The sequence below is a fragment of the Dermacentor silvarum genome, chromosome 8 (assembly GCF_013339745.2).
Source record: "Dermacentor silvarum isolate Dsil-2018 chromosome 8, BIME_Dsil_1.4, whole genome shotgun sequence".
NCBI classification, from domain to species: Eukaryota; Metazoa; Arthropoda; class Arachnida; order Ixodida; family Ixodidae; genus Dermacentor; species Dermacentor silvarum.
Window position 1 is genome coordinate 108,571,095 of NC_051161.1, and position 13,899 is coordinate 108,584,993.

The 13,899-nt window shown below is 48.4% G+C and overlaps 1 long non-coding RNA gene across 1 annotated transcript; it reads right to left on the reverse strand.

The window, feature by feature from the left end:
- Positions 1-449: 449 nt before the first annotated feature.
- LOC125947564 (uncharacterized) lies at positions 450-1,797 on the reverse strand. Its single transcript, XR_007468392.1, has 2 exons — positions 1,636-1,797; positions 450-583 (listed from the first exon to the last, which is right to left on the reverse strand). It is a non-coding gene; the product is annotated as an uncharacterized LOC125947564 (long non-coding RNA).
- Between the last annotated feature and the right edge of the window lie 12,102 nt (positions 1,798-13,899).

Genomic DNA, 13,899 nt, shown 5'->3' on the forward strand with positions numbered 1-13,899 from the left:
CCTTCCACACTCTTACTACTATTTCTTTTTGCAATAAACTGTTTACTCTCCCCCCCCCCCCCGAAGCAGAGTCGTGCAGATCCGGCGTTCCCCGAACTCTGAAGTAGAGGACAAGCGCGCAAGCCGAACGTGTGACTCGCTCTCGGAGGGTGAAATGGCAGACATAGAGAAAGGAATTCAACAAGAGGGGACAGTCCCATAGGGCCCAGCGGCCGAATTTACTGCAGCGTGCCAAGCGGTCGGTGTCAATCACTGACATCACTTCCGGTTTCGGTTTTGGGCGCGCGTATTTTGAACGCAAGCTAGCACGCCGGCTGCGCCCCCCCCCCTCCTTTTTTTTGCTCTTCGTGCAGAATCGGTTTATTATTTAGTAAAAATGATTGCGAACGATCTCGTAAAGTCCCATCGAATCTGTGCCACGTTCAATTTCACAAAGTAGACGCAAGACCTTTTGTGCAATGAGGAAATATTTATTTTGCTCTATATAAAAGCTCGTTCCGCGCTTTTTGTGCGTTCATCCAACGTTGTGACACCAGCAGGTAAGGCAGTAGTTCCTGTATGAAGCTCCACCAGACGGCACCAGCTGAAAAAAAAGTAAATTACAAGCATGTTACATTTGCAAGCACGTACCAGCATGTTACAAGCATGAGTCATTTTGGTATTTAGACATAGGAATACTGCGTGTAGAGGCGAAACGTGCGAAAGCGGTGAATGGGCGGCATTGCAAACAAAAACAATTCGCTTTTACATACATGGCGTTGAAAATACCCGACTCATCCCAAACATATAATAAAACATCTGATTTCCAAGCGTTCCCTAATTTCCGGGCATTATTTCCTGCACTTTGACAGCACAAATACACGAGCGACTTCGCGTTTCCAAAACGTGGCCTCGGGCGACGCGACGGTACGCTACATACATAGAGACGGACGCAAGAGGCACTCAATACAAATGCGTGGGTGCAATGTATAGTGACCTAGTCTTCTAGTTCACTATAGTGCAATGCCTATTTTCAGTCCTTTAGAAGACGTAATTTTCGAACTACAAGTTTCTGATATGTTCGTCGTTCGCGCGTTCTGCCGGCGCCAGCAGCACACCCCATGTTATCACTCTTGGCAATCGCCCATCGCGTTTTCAACAAGCGTGAGTACCGGAAGAAGGTATATGTTGTTGCGGAGCCACAAAAAACGTCACAGACTTGTCCCTCTAAGATTCATTACACGCCAAACTAACTTTATCACCACGGCCGAGCTGCTTATCGCTAACTGCGTCACAGCGCGCTGTGCGGCCAGCGTGCCTCAAAAGTACCCCAGAAAGCAACGAAATTACTTTTCAGTAATGTCTGGCGTCAGAGAAAGCGGCACAAACTTCTCCTAGCAAGATGCACTAGACTACACATCACGGCTGAGTTCTCGCTAACTGCGACATGGCGCCCTGTGCGGCCAGTGTGGCTCAAAAACCGAAATAAGTTACAATAGTCCCATAGGAAGCGTCGGAAACATGTCTCAGCACGATTCATTAACTCAAATTAACTGCGCCAGGATGGCCGAGCTGTTTTTCGCTAACTGCGTCTTAAGTCTCGGTCCCATGCCGTAAGCCTAATTGCGTCGTAGACTGTGAAACAAGATTTCTCACCTTGCCGTATTCCAATAGTGCAGTGGTGTCTTGTCCCAGTGCAGAAGGAACGCAAGGATACGCCGAGAGCCCAACAAACCAGGTTACAGTTAAAAAAGAAAAAAAAAGAAGGAGACAGACGGGTCGCCACGCGCGAGCGCTCAAACGCGCGCGCAGCCATCCTCGCTGGCTTCGGGGGAGTGTCTGGCGGATGACGTATGTATTTGGCGCGTCATTGACCTGTGGCTAGGTAAGGCAAGGAAAATAAGTCGCAAAGCTTAAGTTCATTCATACGCAAAGCGTTTTAGTTTTCGCGGCAAAGAATTTATTAAATAAATCAATGCCTGTTAACTTAAGTTCACTTTCTTGTTTTTCGATGCTCGCGACAGCTAACGTTTGGTGTCAAAAGTATAGCGTGACGTATGGTGACGTGTTTCCTGTTGCCAGTTTTTGCCGAGTGTCCCCTCTTGTTGAATTTCTTTCTCTATGTGGCAGATGCGAAACCACGTGACTACTGCTAACGTTCGATGTTTCGCCTGTCCAAAGCTAAACCGGCGGATGCGCCGGTGGGACGACCGTTCGTTGAGCCGCCAGCATGCTGTGGCCTAGGTTGCCTAGGCTACGGTGGACCGTCGCCAAGAATGGCGACGCTGTGCGGTGATGACTTTGCTGGAAACGCTCTTATCTCGACGACTGCTCCGACGACAGGGCGCGGAGCGCCTCAGAGCGCTCGACGCGGGAGGAGAGCAATCGAAAAGAACCAGCCGAACACAAGGCGCGCACCCTCTTTCAACCAGCCGAAGACAACGCCGCTCGCAAGAGCGATCTAGAGCGCTCCGAGGCGACCAGTCGAAGATACCATAAGCTTCAAAGAAGCGGTGCCGGTTCTCACTAGCACGCTCGCGCGCGCATCGCTCTCAGCGAATTTTTAGGTCTGCCCTTACTGCTCCCAAAGGATGCTGCGGACTGCTGCTTGGTATCGGCTGTGTACTATAGCATGGTCTTTCGTGTTGTGAGAGAGCCGGGAATATATTTCACCGGTGTGAAACAAGCATCGCTGTGCGTATCTTTGGTAACATTTACTGTAACAACCCATTTCTTCATTTTCGCGACGGCCCTCTTGAAAGAGACGCAAATTTTTAATTGGCAGTGTAGTGTGTACTACTATTTAGTGCGTGGTTATGTATATTGTGTGACAGATTTTTAATTTGCATTATCTAATTCTGTCTACATTCCCTTCTCCACAGCTTACACATGCACCAAATGCCCAGGTGCTAACGTGTCGTTCGTCAATAACAGCTTGGCGTCATTTCTCGCAAGAGACATCCATTGATCTGCGACTGATTCACCAGGAAGCTCGCATCTCTGTTGCCACTCGGCGTCAAGTGGGATTTTAACTATTTTTTATGCTGCCCTGTGGTGTACGCTGTGACGCTGTGAAGACTTACTTTCATGGACGCTGTGAAGGCTTACTTTCGATTTGTTCTGCCTTTTAGCTGTAAACAATAGGCTACCTTTTGAGTGGAGGTAGTTCCTTTTTTCTTGTGAGAATGTTTATCAGCCTAACCAAGTGGTACATGCGTACTTGAAACAGCAACACAGACGAGGATAACGAAATAAGTTGGAACACATACAAGCGCCGACTCACCTAGAAGTTTATTCTTGAAGACAGGTTGTAAACACATTGGAACTTGACAAAGATGAAAAACCATGTATGCGTGGCCTTTGTGATAAAACAAAATTGTGTTTTCTGCTGTAAGGGGTAGAACGAACAATTGTTTCATCACAAAGACCAGAACACAAGAGAAATTATGGAAGCCTTATTTATTGATCGCAAAGAAGACAAATGCATAAGCTCTCTGTTGCTCTTAATGGGAAAGAGTTGGGATTTTTAAAAGAGCTCTCCTTGTTTGGTGGTATCACTTATAGGACATCTTTCACTTTTTTGTTTTTTTTACCTGCATATTTATACTACAAAACACGTCTTTTGTTCCTTTTTTGTCGCACCGGACTGTCTGCTACGCATGCATAGCTATTTCTTTGTCAAGTTGGCCAGTGTGCTTAATATCTTTGTCGTCACGAACAAACTTCTAGTTGAGTCAGCATTAGTGTGTGTTCCTACCTTATTGCACCATTGTCATCTTTGAGCTGTTTGTAAAGTATGTACACACACCAAATTACCAAAGTATCCGTAAGATTGAGATACATGAAGTTATTTGCACTATTCATTTCTGCAAGAATGGTATAGCTTCTCATCTTGTTTGTTCTTAATTTTGTTGTACAGTTTTTGTAATATATAGCTTGGAAAGACGTTTTCTGTCAGATTAAATATGTATGTATGTCGCTTTCGATATTTTTTTTCAACATGGGTAGTGCAGCTCCTTCCGTCTTTCAGTTACTGCTTTGTCGCAACTTTTATATATTTTATGCAGCGAAATGCTGGTGGAATTATATATATTGTGGGCGTTTATTACGCACATCTTCCTCATCTGTATGTTATCATCATCATGCTCGCACTTTTACCTATCCTCCTTTTCGCCTGTATATGTGTTCATCATCATCGCCTGTGTGCTGCGCTGGTTCGCTGACGAGCTCCCGGGCCTAATAAACGTCGTTCCAACCGAGACGTCACAAGTGGTGGAGTGTGTTCTTCGGTCCTACGTCCTCTGGCCGTCCGGTCTGCCTCCTGGAGCTTCGTTCAGGTTGCCGCTTGCGCCCACCGTCAGCTAGCATGCCGCAGGACGTGCAGCCTGGCGCCCCTATTGCCTCCATTCCGACATCGCAAGTGCCTCCTTCCTTTATCATCAACAGCGCCCAGCGTGACCCCCATCTCTTCGCTGGTCTTCGCGGAGAGGATGTCGAAGACTGGCTGGACGATTATGAGCGAGTCAGTTCCGCCAATCACTGGGATGATGTTAATAAACTACGCCATGTCTCCTTCTATCTGTCTGGCGTGGCGAAGACGTGGTTCTTTAACCACGAGCCCGAATTGACCGACTGGACTCTCTTCAAGCTCCAGCTTCGTGAAGTGTTCGGCACACCGGCTGTTCGGTCCACTCTAGCCAAGAAAAGCCTCGATGCTCGCAAACAACACCTGGGCGAGTCGTACACCTCCTACATCGAGGACGTCCTTGCACTCTGCCGACGTGTGAATTCTTCAATGTCGGAGTCGGACAGGGTACGCCACATTCTCAAAGGCATTGGAACTCTTGCCTTCAATGCACTCGCCACTAAGAATCCGGCTACCGTCGCTTGACGTCGTAATCACTTGTCAGCGCCTCGATGAGCTCGAGTCTGTCCGCCTACAGCCCGACATTGACGATGCCCATTCTACGGGGGACCATGACCTACGTACACTGATAGGCACGCTCATACGCGAAGAGTTACAATCGATGGGGTTAACCTCACATTCGACGTATCCCAGCCAACCTTTTGGTGCGTCATTGCGTGACGTTATCAGGGAAGAACTGGCGTCCTTGACCTGCGCTGTGCCAGCACAAGCTCCTGTCCCTCAAGCATTACCAACTACCGCACGACTGACATACGCGCAAGTTGCTGCCAAGCCTGTCGGCCACGTCACTTCTCCGTTGCCGCTACCAACTTACGCGTCGGTTGCTACTGCACCCACGGTTCACTTCCCGTCATCACCGCCAGAGCCTTCATCGGCCCATCTGACCTCCCTGTCACACGGTACACCGAACACCCCCTACTACCCCCTTGGCGTCCGTCTCGTCCTACGTGCTATTATTGTGGCTATCGCGGCCACATATCACGCTTTTGCCGCAAGCGCCAGCAAGACGAGCGTCGGGGCTACGATATGTGTGAGCGCGATTTTTACAGTGGGGCCTCTTACCAAGGGCGGCGTTACTCTTCACCTTCGCAGCGGTCTCCATCTCCGCCTGCATCACCTGATGCACGAGGCGCTTACCGTTCGGCCAGACGCCGTTCTCCATCACCCTACAGCCGCTCATCGTCACCACTTAAGCCTGCCATCTGACGCGCTACGCTGAGACAGCTTCTGTGCTTACTGGCTCTGCTTCGGAAGTTGCTCACTTCGTTCTCGAAGCCATTATTCTACGTCATGGTGCTCCTCGTGTACTGCTCAGTGACCGTGGAAAGGCGTTCCTTTCCCAACTGCTAAACGAAGTTCTTCAAGCCTCCGGCACAGCCCACAAGACAGCTTCTAGCTATCACCCCCAGACTAACGGCCTGACCGAGCGGTTTCATCGCACCCTTGCCGACATGATCGCCGCTTATATTCAACCAGACCACAAAAACTGGGATGTTCTTTTACCATTCGTCACTTTCGCCTATAACACGGCCGTGCAGCGCACAACTGGCTACTCGCCATTTTACCTCGTTTATGGACGCTCCTCTACTTTCTTTCTGGACGTTTCATTCTTCAACTCCAAGGCTAATACATCTCTATCATCGTGCGAAGAGTACATTTCCCGACTCGACCACTGTCGCCATCTTGCTCGCCTGAACACAGAGGCCAGACAACAAGACCGGAAAAATATTTACGACGGATGCCATCGCGTTGTATCTTTTCGACCTGGTGACGAGGTCCTGCTCCTGACTCCTGTTCGCACCCCTGGTTTATGCGAAAAATTCCAGCCACGGTTTATCGGGCCGTACATAGTCCTTGGACAGACTTCGCCTGTCAACTATCGCGTTACTCCTCTTGACGCCCCCACAGACCGCCGTTGCCGCAATACCGAGGTTGTCCACGTCTCCCGCATGAAGCCCTTCACGCGGCGTGCCTCGACACCTTGACGGCCGGCCAGGATGGCCGCTTTCACGTCGGGGGGAACTTAGTGTGGGCGTTTATTACGCACATCTTCCTCATCTCTATGTTATCATCATCATCCTCGCACTTTTACCTATCCTTCTCTTCGCCTGTATATGTGTTCATCATCATCGCCTGTGTGCTGCGCTGGTTAGCTGACCAGCTCCCGGGCCTAATAAACGTCGTTCCAACCGAGACGTCACAATATTTATGTGCGCAAGTGTGGTAAATGGTGTTTTGTATGTGCATTTATTCGCGCTTTTCACTAGCTCTCTAATCTGGCTGTACAGTTATTGAAACGTTTTCTCATGCTTTATAATGAGTCGTTCTGGGCTCTTTGATGATACAGGTGACCATTTATTTCACTGTTGGGAATTGCGTTAGCTGTGTGTCACTCCAGTTGTCTGTGTATTTTATGTCACTTTATTATATCATTGAAAGTATTAGCCCTGCATTAGCTTTTTATTCACCGAGGTACCAGTTAGTTGCTGTGTAGGGCGAAAAAGGCCCACAGAAATGATTTCATTAGCTTTGTTCAAGTCCAGAAAGAAATTCACTGATGAGCTGGCTAAATTAGAAAATTCCACCAGCAAACTCTTCTGTACCCAAAATTAACACAAGAAATAAATACTCTGCACACTCGAGAGAGAAACAGCGCGAAAAAACACGACAACAAGACAAGAAGGGAGACACACACCAGTGCTTCTTGTCCCTTCTTGTCTTCTTGTTGTGTTTTTCGCGCTGTTTCCCTCTCGAGTATGTACCGACTAGCCCAAGCCTCTACTGTCTTGAAATACTGTGCAGTTCTTGACTTATGCCGGGGGGGGGGAGGTAAGCTGCTTTTAGAGCACAAAAGTTTTAGAAGTTTACCTCTGAAAAACACGATTCAGGTAGTAGTAGTAAACACTTTATTTAGGTCCTGAGAAGCTAGGCAGGCGGGCCTGCTAGCCGTTGGCTAGTCCCATGTCGGAACAGAGAGGCCGTGCCTCTCCGCTCGTTCACGGGCCCTCTGGACAGCCAGGAGTTGGACGTCTTGTCTGGGATCTATGATGGCTTTCGTCCAGTCTTCTTCTTGGTTAAAATCCTGTAACACAGGGCACTGCCAGAGCATGTGATTTAATGAGCGAAAATTCAGTGCCACAATCTGGGCAGAATGGATCGATGTCGGGGTGAAGTTTGTTCAGAAAGCCCCTAGAGGGGTAGGACCCCGTCTGGAGCATGCGGAGCGTGCTAGATTGTGATCTGTTGAGCTTATTATGGGGGGAGGGAAAACTCTGCCTATCCCCTCTGTAATGTGATGTGATTTCTTGAAAAGTAACTAGAGGATCACTGTGGAAGAGCTCTCCCGAACTCACCCGAGACACCATCCCGTCACGGCATATGAAACCTCGCGCACGGTCGTGGGCTATCTCATTGGGGTTCAGGTGACCCGGTAATACGTCTGGTCTCATGTGTGCTGGGAACCAGACTATGTGATGAATAGTGTCTGAGGGGGGTCTGCCAATGATAATCCTGGCTGTCTGTTTGGCTATCAATCCCGATGCGAATGCTCTAATTGCCACTGTGGAGTCCGTGTACACTGTAGTGCGTGTTGTGTCAAGTAATGCGAGAGCTATAGCAGCCTGTTCCGCCACGTCGACTAACGAGGTCTTTAGCGAAGCTGCCGAGAGGAGATCTCCCCTGTCATTGACTATAGCTACGGAAAACTTGTCGGAGCTGGTGTGTCGCGCCGCGTCAACAAAGGTCTCCGTTACGGATAAGTTCTTTAGGAAAGCCCTAGCCCTCACCAATCTTCGACCTTTATTATGTTGTGGGTGGACGTTTCTTGGAAAAGGTTCTACAATAAAGGAATTCATTGTTTGATTATCAAGTTGCGTGGTCTCTCCCTGATTCAAAACTAGGACGGAGGCCTGCCGCATCCAACAGTCTTCTGCCTGCTTTGGAGTTTGATAATCTAAAATTTGTGCTGATCTTTGTGCTTTAATTAACTCCGAAGTGGTGTTGTGTACTACCAACTTCATGAGTTTCTCTGTGCTAGCCGTGATTGGAACGCCGAGCACCTTTTTAACACTTTTGCACATGAGCGTGTCTAATTTAGCTTTCTCTGCTTTAGTCCAATTGAGGGCCGCGACTATGTAAATGACATGACTCATGAGGAAAGCATGGTGAGCCCTAAGGGATATATCCTCGCCTATGCCGCCTTTCTTGTTGGACATTCTCATAATTAATCTGAAAATGTTCTCCATTTTTGTGGTTAGATGAGCTATAGACTTTGCGTTACAGCCCTTCGAGTCTAATAAAAGCCCTAGGATTTTGATAGAGTCTACTCTAGGGATGGTATACCCATCCCTGGTACGAACGCTAATGGGCACCTGATCGAGTGGGCTGAGTCCCCTAGCACCGCGTCTAGCATGTCTGTAAAGCAGGAGTTCCGACTTTCCAGGCGAGAGTGCCAGTCCCGTACCGTCCAGGAAAGACTCTGTAACGTCTAGAGCCTGCTGTAGAGCTTGTTCGACCATCGCCTCCGATACTCCGGGACACCAGATTGTAATGTCGTCAGCATATTATGCATGACCAACATAAGGAATTGTTGCAAGGCTTTCCGACAATTAGGGCATTCCTATGTTGAACAGAAGTGGTGAGATAACTGCCCCTTAGGGAGTACCCCTCGTTCCGAGTGTGAAAGACTCCGACACTGATTGCCTCAACTTTATAACCGCCGTCCCGCTCTCAAGGAAGGATTTGACGAAGGAGAAGAATTTAACTCCTAAGTTCAAGGCCGATATCTCCTTAAGGATATAATCATGTGTAATTGTATCGAAGGCCTTGGATAGATCTAGTGCGAGTACCCCTTTACATCTTTGCTTTGAGAGTCTATGATCTGTGTTTTAAGTAGGAGCATGACATCCTGCGTGGAAAGCGAGGGCCTGAAACCCACCATATTGTACGGCAATAGCTCATCCCGCTCGATATGTCTCGATATCCTGTTATGCACTGCATGTTCCACTACTTTGCTAATGCAAAAAGTAAGGGAGATAGGACGGAGGTTCTCCAAGCTGGGTGATTAACCTGGCTTGCGGATTAAGACCACTGTGGCCTTTTTCCAGCTGTCCGGTACGACACCCTCCTCCCATGCCCTGTCTATCTCCTTCACTAAGGAATGAATGACTTTGTCGTCCAAATTTCTTAAGAGCTGGTTTGTGACTCCATGGGGGCCTGGGGCATACCTTCCGTTTAGATTATGTAGCACTTCCCTGATCTCAGCTCCCGAGAAGGGAGCGTCCAGCTCCCTTCTCGGGAGCTGAGGTCAGGTGAGCTGAGGTCAAGCTTTGGTCAAGTGGAAGGTATTTGTTGGCTAGTTTCCTAAATATGGAAGCTTCTGAGATGCCCTCCATTAGCTCCTTATTAATAAGTCGGTCTATGACTAGTCACTGATTACCTTTGGATTGTCCATCGTCTAGGAGATGTTTGAAGATGCTCCATTTACCTCCTTTGCGCATTTTCCCGTCTGCTGCATAGCAGGCGTCCCTCCCTTGCTGTTTATTTAATTCGGAGCAATGCTCCTCAATGTGCCTATTGAGCTCGGCGATCTTGTGCCTATTGAGCTCGGCACGCGAACGCCTGCGTTGTTTTATGAATGCTTCTGCGAAATGGATATTTCCGTGCGCGCACATTTGGAGATGCTGGCCTGGCACGTGGATCCTTACTGCAATAAAGTGCATCGTTTTACAGCTGGAACCGCCGTAAGGCTAGCGGTATAAGTCAGCGCCACATGAACACTGAGGTAGACGTGAGCGGATGAAACAGCGTGATCGCGCGCTTGACACACCGTAGAAAATGACATAGTTTTCGTCGTTCGCTGCGCGTGGCGGCACGACGTGGGAACAAGCGGAAGAAACGGAAGTACATCGCTCTTGCTACGGTACGAAGTAAAACAAAAACACGTGCACCTGCTGTTTATATAATTTTGTTATCTCTCTAAAAAACTAATTCGTCTATTGAAGCAAGAGATCAACAAATAACTGATGTTGCCTTAAATAATTCTTAAAGTGAGGCGTCGCTATAAATTAAGTCACAGCACGGCCATTTACGTAGGTTAATTGGTGCGACGGACGTGACAAAGCAGTGAAATAGTAGTGACATAGTAGTTACGCGGAATTTATATATCGAAACGTACATGGGGCCTCCTGTGCATGATGATAAGAATTATTCAAACATTAAAGCAATGACCCTAATATAAGCGTCTAACTAGAACATGGTATTTATTGTTTTAACGTGCAAATGCTACAAATGCAATTAGAGTCGTAAATAACTTGATTGAAATGAAAAGAACCATAAGGTACAATTTTTAATAGTCTACAAAACGCACATTTTACTCTCTCCATTGTCTTTGGGATGCATTGACTGCGGTAAAAAATATTGAGAATAAATACAGCCATAACAGAGTTTGCACCCTCAGGAATATACTGCAAAAGCTGCCGCTGATCGCAGCCCGTGTGTGCATCTTCTGTTCGACCAGTCACGGTAATATGGCAGAGGGATCACTGCTGACAGTAGATGCAGTGTAACTGCAATGAGTTCTGCTTAACTATGTTGAGACATGAAGATACGATGAACTTTGAACATTACTGAAGGCTCGCATAAATGATGTGTCTGAAGTATCGCTGCGTCATACTGAGGTGATTTATGCAAACATCCGTAATGCGGATAGTAGTATCTGCTATATTTCAACGTGAGATGGAGAATATGCTGAGGGGGCTACCACATGTTGCCGTCTATTTTGACTACATTCTTATCACAGGTGCTAATGATGCTGAGCATTTCAACAACCTTCGTGCTGTGCTTCGAAAGCTTCAAGAATCTGGCCTCAAAGTGAAACTCGAGAAGTGTCATTTCTTCGTGTACAAGTGGAGTATCTTGGGCACATCATCAGTAAGGAAGGCCTTTCCCCAATGTCAACAAGGTGGCTGCCATTCTGCCTGCCCCTGCGCCAAAAGACGTCAAAGAACTTCAGAGTTTCTTGGGACTTGTCAATTTCTATCGGCGTTTTCTGCAGTTCTTTCTCCCGTGCACTCTCTTCTTCGTGATGGAAAGAAATGGGAGTTGGGTCATGATCAGCAAGATGCATTCACAGCCTGCAAGAACGTGGTGACCTCAGCTCCTGTTCTTGTGCATTTCCGCCCTGACAGGCCTGTGTGTCTCAGCTGCGATGCATCACCTTATGGCATAGGTGCAGTTCTGGCTCACAAAGATGCTGATGGCCCAGAAAATGCCATTGCTTTTGCCTTTCACGGAACTTGTCAAAAGCAGAACGAAACTACAGTCAACTTGACAGGGAGACTCTGGCACTCGTGTTTGGTGTAGATCAGTTCCACCAGTACTTGTGTGGCATGCCGTTTGAAGTATACACTGACCACAAGCCACTTCTCGGACTGCTGGGTGCCAACAAGCCTGTACAAGCATCACCAAGATTGGTCAGGTGGGCTCTCAAGCTATCCGCGTACAAGTACGCACTTGTATACAAGCCTGGAATAGAACTTCGCCATGCTGACGCTCTTAGCAGACTGCCACTACCGAACGATAGCAGCGCACTGCCTAACCCTGCCGAGATTTTCATGTTGGAGGAGGCCTATCCACGACTTCTTTCAAATGCTGTGGTGGCACGAGCCACCAGGAACGATCCAGTTCTGGGTCCCGTAATGCATTCTGTATTGAAAGGAGAGAGCCTCCCAGCTGGGCCAGAGTGGAACCCTTTCAACACAAGAAGCTCAGAACTCAGTCTCCATGAAGGCTGCTTACTATGGGGATAAAGAGTCGTGGTTCCCAAATCACTGCAGCTCCAAGTACTTGGAGTAGTTCACGCCAGTCACCCTGGTATTGAAAAAAGCAAAACGATTGCCGGGAGCCATTTCTGGCGGCCAGGCATAGACAATGACATCGCCAACAGTGTGAAAAGCTGCGCTACGTGCCAGGCTCAACAACGGGCTGCGCAGCCGGTCCAAAAGATGCCATGGCCGTTTCCGCACCGACCCTGGTCACAGATTCACATTAATTTTGGGGACCATTTCTTGGACACACGTTCTTAGTCATCGTGGATGCTTTCTCGAAGTGGATCGAAGTTTTCCCGGTGTCATCTACATCTGTAGAAGCTACCATTACTGCCCTGAGACTTGCATTCGCTCAGCACGGCCTCCCTGACGTAATAGTCTCTGACAATGGCCCTGCGTTTACCAGTGCACAGTACCTCGAGTTCCTAACTCGAAACGGAATACGCCGCATGCTTGTACCACCGTATCACCCCTCCTCGAACGGTGCAGCAGAATAAGTGGTACAGACTGTAAAGAACAAACTTAAGAAGTCTGGCTCTGGCAATTTCAAAACACAGATTTCCAGGTTGTTATTTCATTATCGGACAACCTCACATGAAGTAACTGGTCGGCCACCGTGTGAGCTCCTAATGGGGAGAGTGTTCAAGACTCCGTTGGATGTCCTGCGGCCTAGTCTACAAGCATCGGTGCTCTTAAAACAACTGAAACAGAAGTTGAATGCTGACAGAGGTTCACGGCAGGCACCATTACTCCAACCAGGAGATAAAGTGTATGCGAGAAACCTCCGCACAGGTGCGCCTTGGGTACCTGCCAGTGTTCTGAACGTTAATCCACCGTCGGCCGATGTCCTTTGTCAAGACGGTTCTACATGGAATCGACACAATGACCACTTGCGCCTTGCGCAGACAGCGCCATTTCGTCCTGATGGCGCAGAAGATTTCCCTCAACTGGAGCAGCCGCTCATCCATTCTCCAGCGGTCCCGGATGTGCTTCATGAGAAAGAACCAGACATACTTCTCCCAGCTGCACCCGACGTGCTACATGAGGAACAATCACCTGGAAGTGTACCTGGAAGTAGCTGTGCCGTGAACAACCCTGTCATGGCTGCACCTTGCACTCCAATGTTGCGGCGTAGCACAAGAACTCGAAAACCTGTTATCAAGTACTCCCCGTAGCATGTATCTTAAGAGGGGAGGAGTGATACAATGTTTAAGTTGCCGGAATGCAGCGCCCCCAAGCAGCGCCGCGGTGATAAGTGGCCGCGGTAGTCGGCGTTCTGGTTCAGACGCAATAAACATGTGAGTTCATCAAGACTAGGCGTGCTTGGCCTGCTTCTTCAGTGGCTGCGCTTAGCGGGCCAACTACTAGGCGTGCTAGGCCTGTCTCTTCGGTGGCTGCACTTCCCGGGCCAACATGGTTCACATTCAATAAGCCATACGCAATTGTATCATTATCACTGTTGGAAAAGTGACGGATGCGACAAGGTTGACAAGTGGGGCCCAACGAGACAGCAAAATAAAAATGAACAAGATTCAAAGTACCTCAGACGGGGCCAGTGTCAGACACTCCATGTGAAATGAGAGAGCGTAGGGTTGGGGAATGTAGAGCGGCCGTTTATACCAGGAAGCAACCGCGACGCAGTGGCGACGGCTGATAAACTGGAATGAA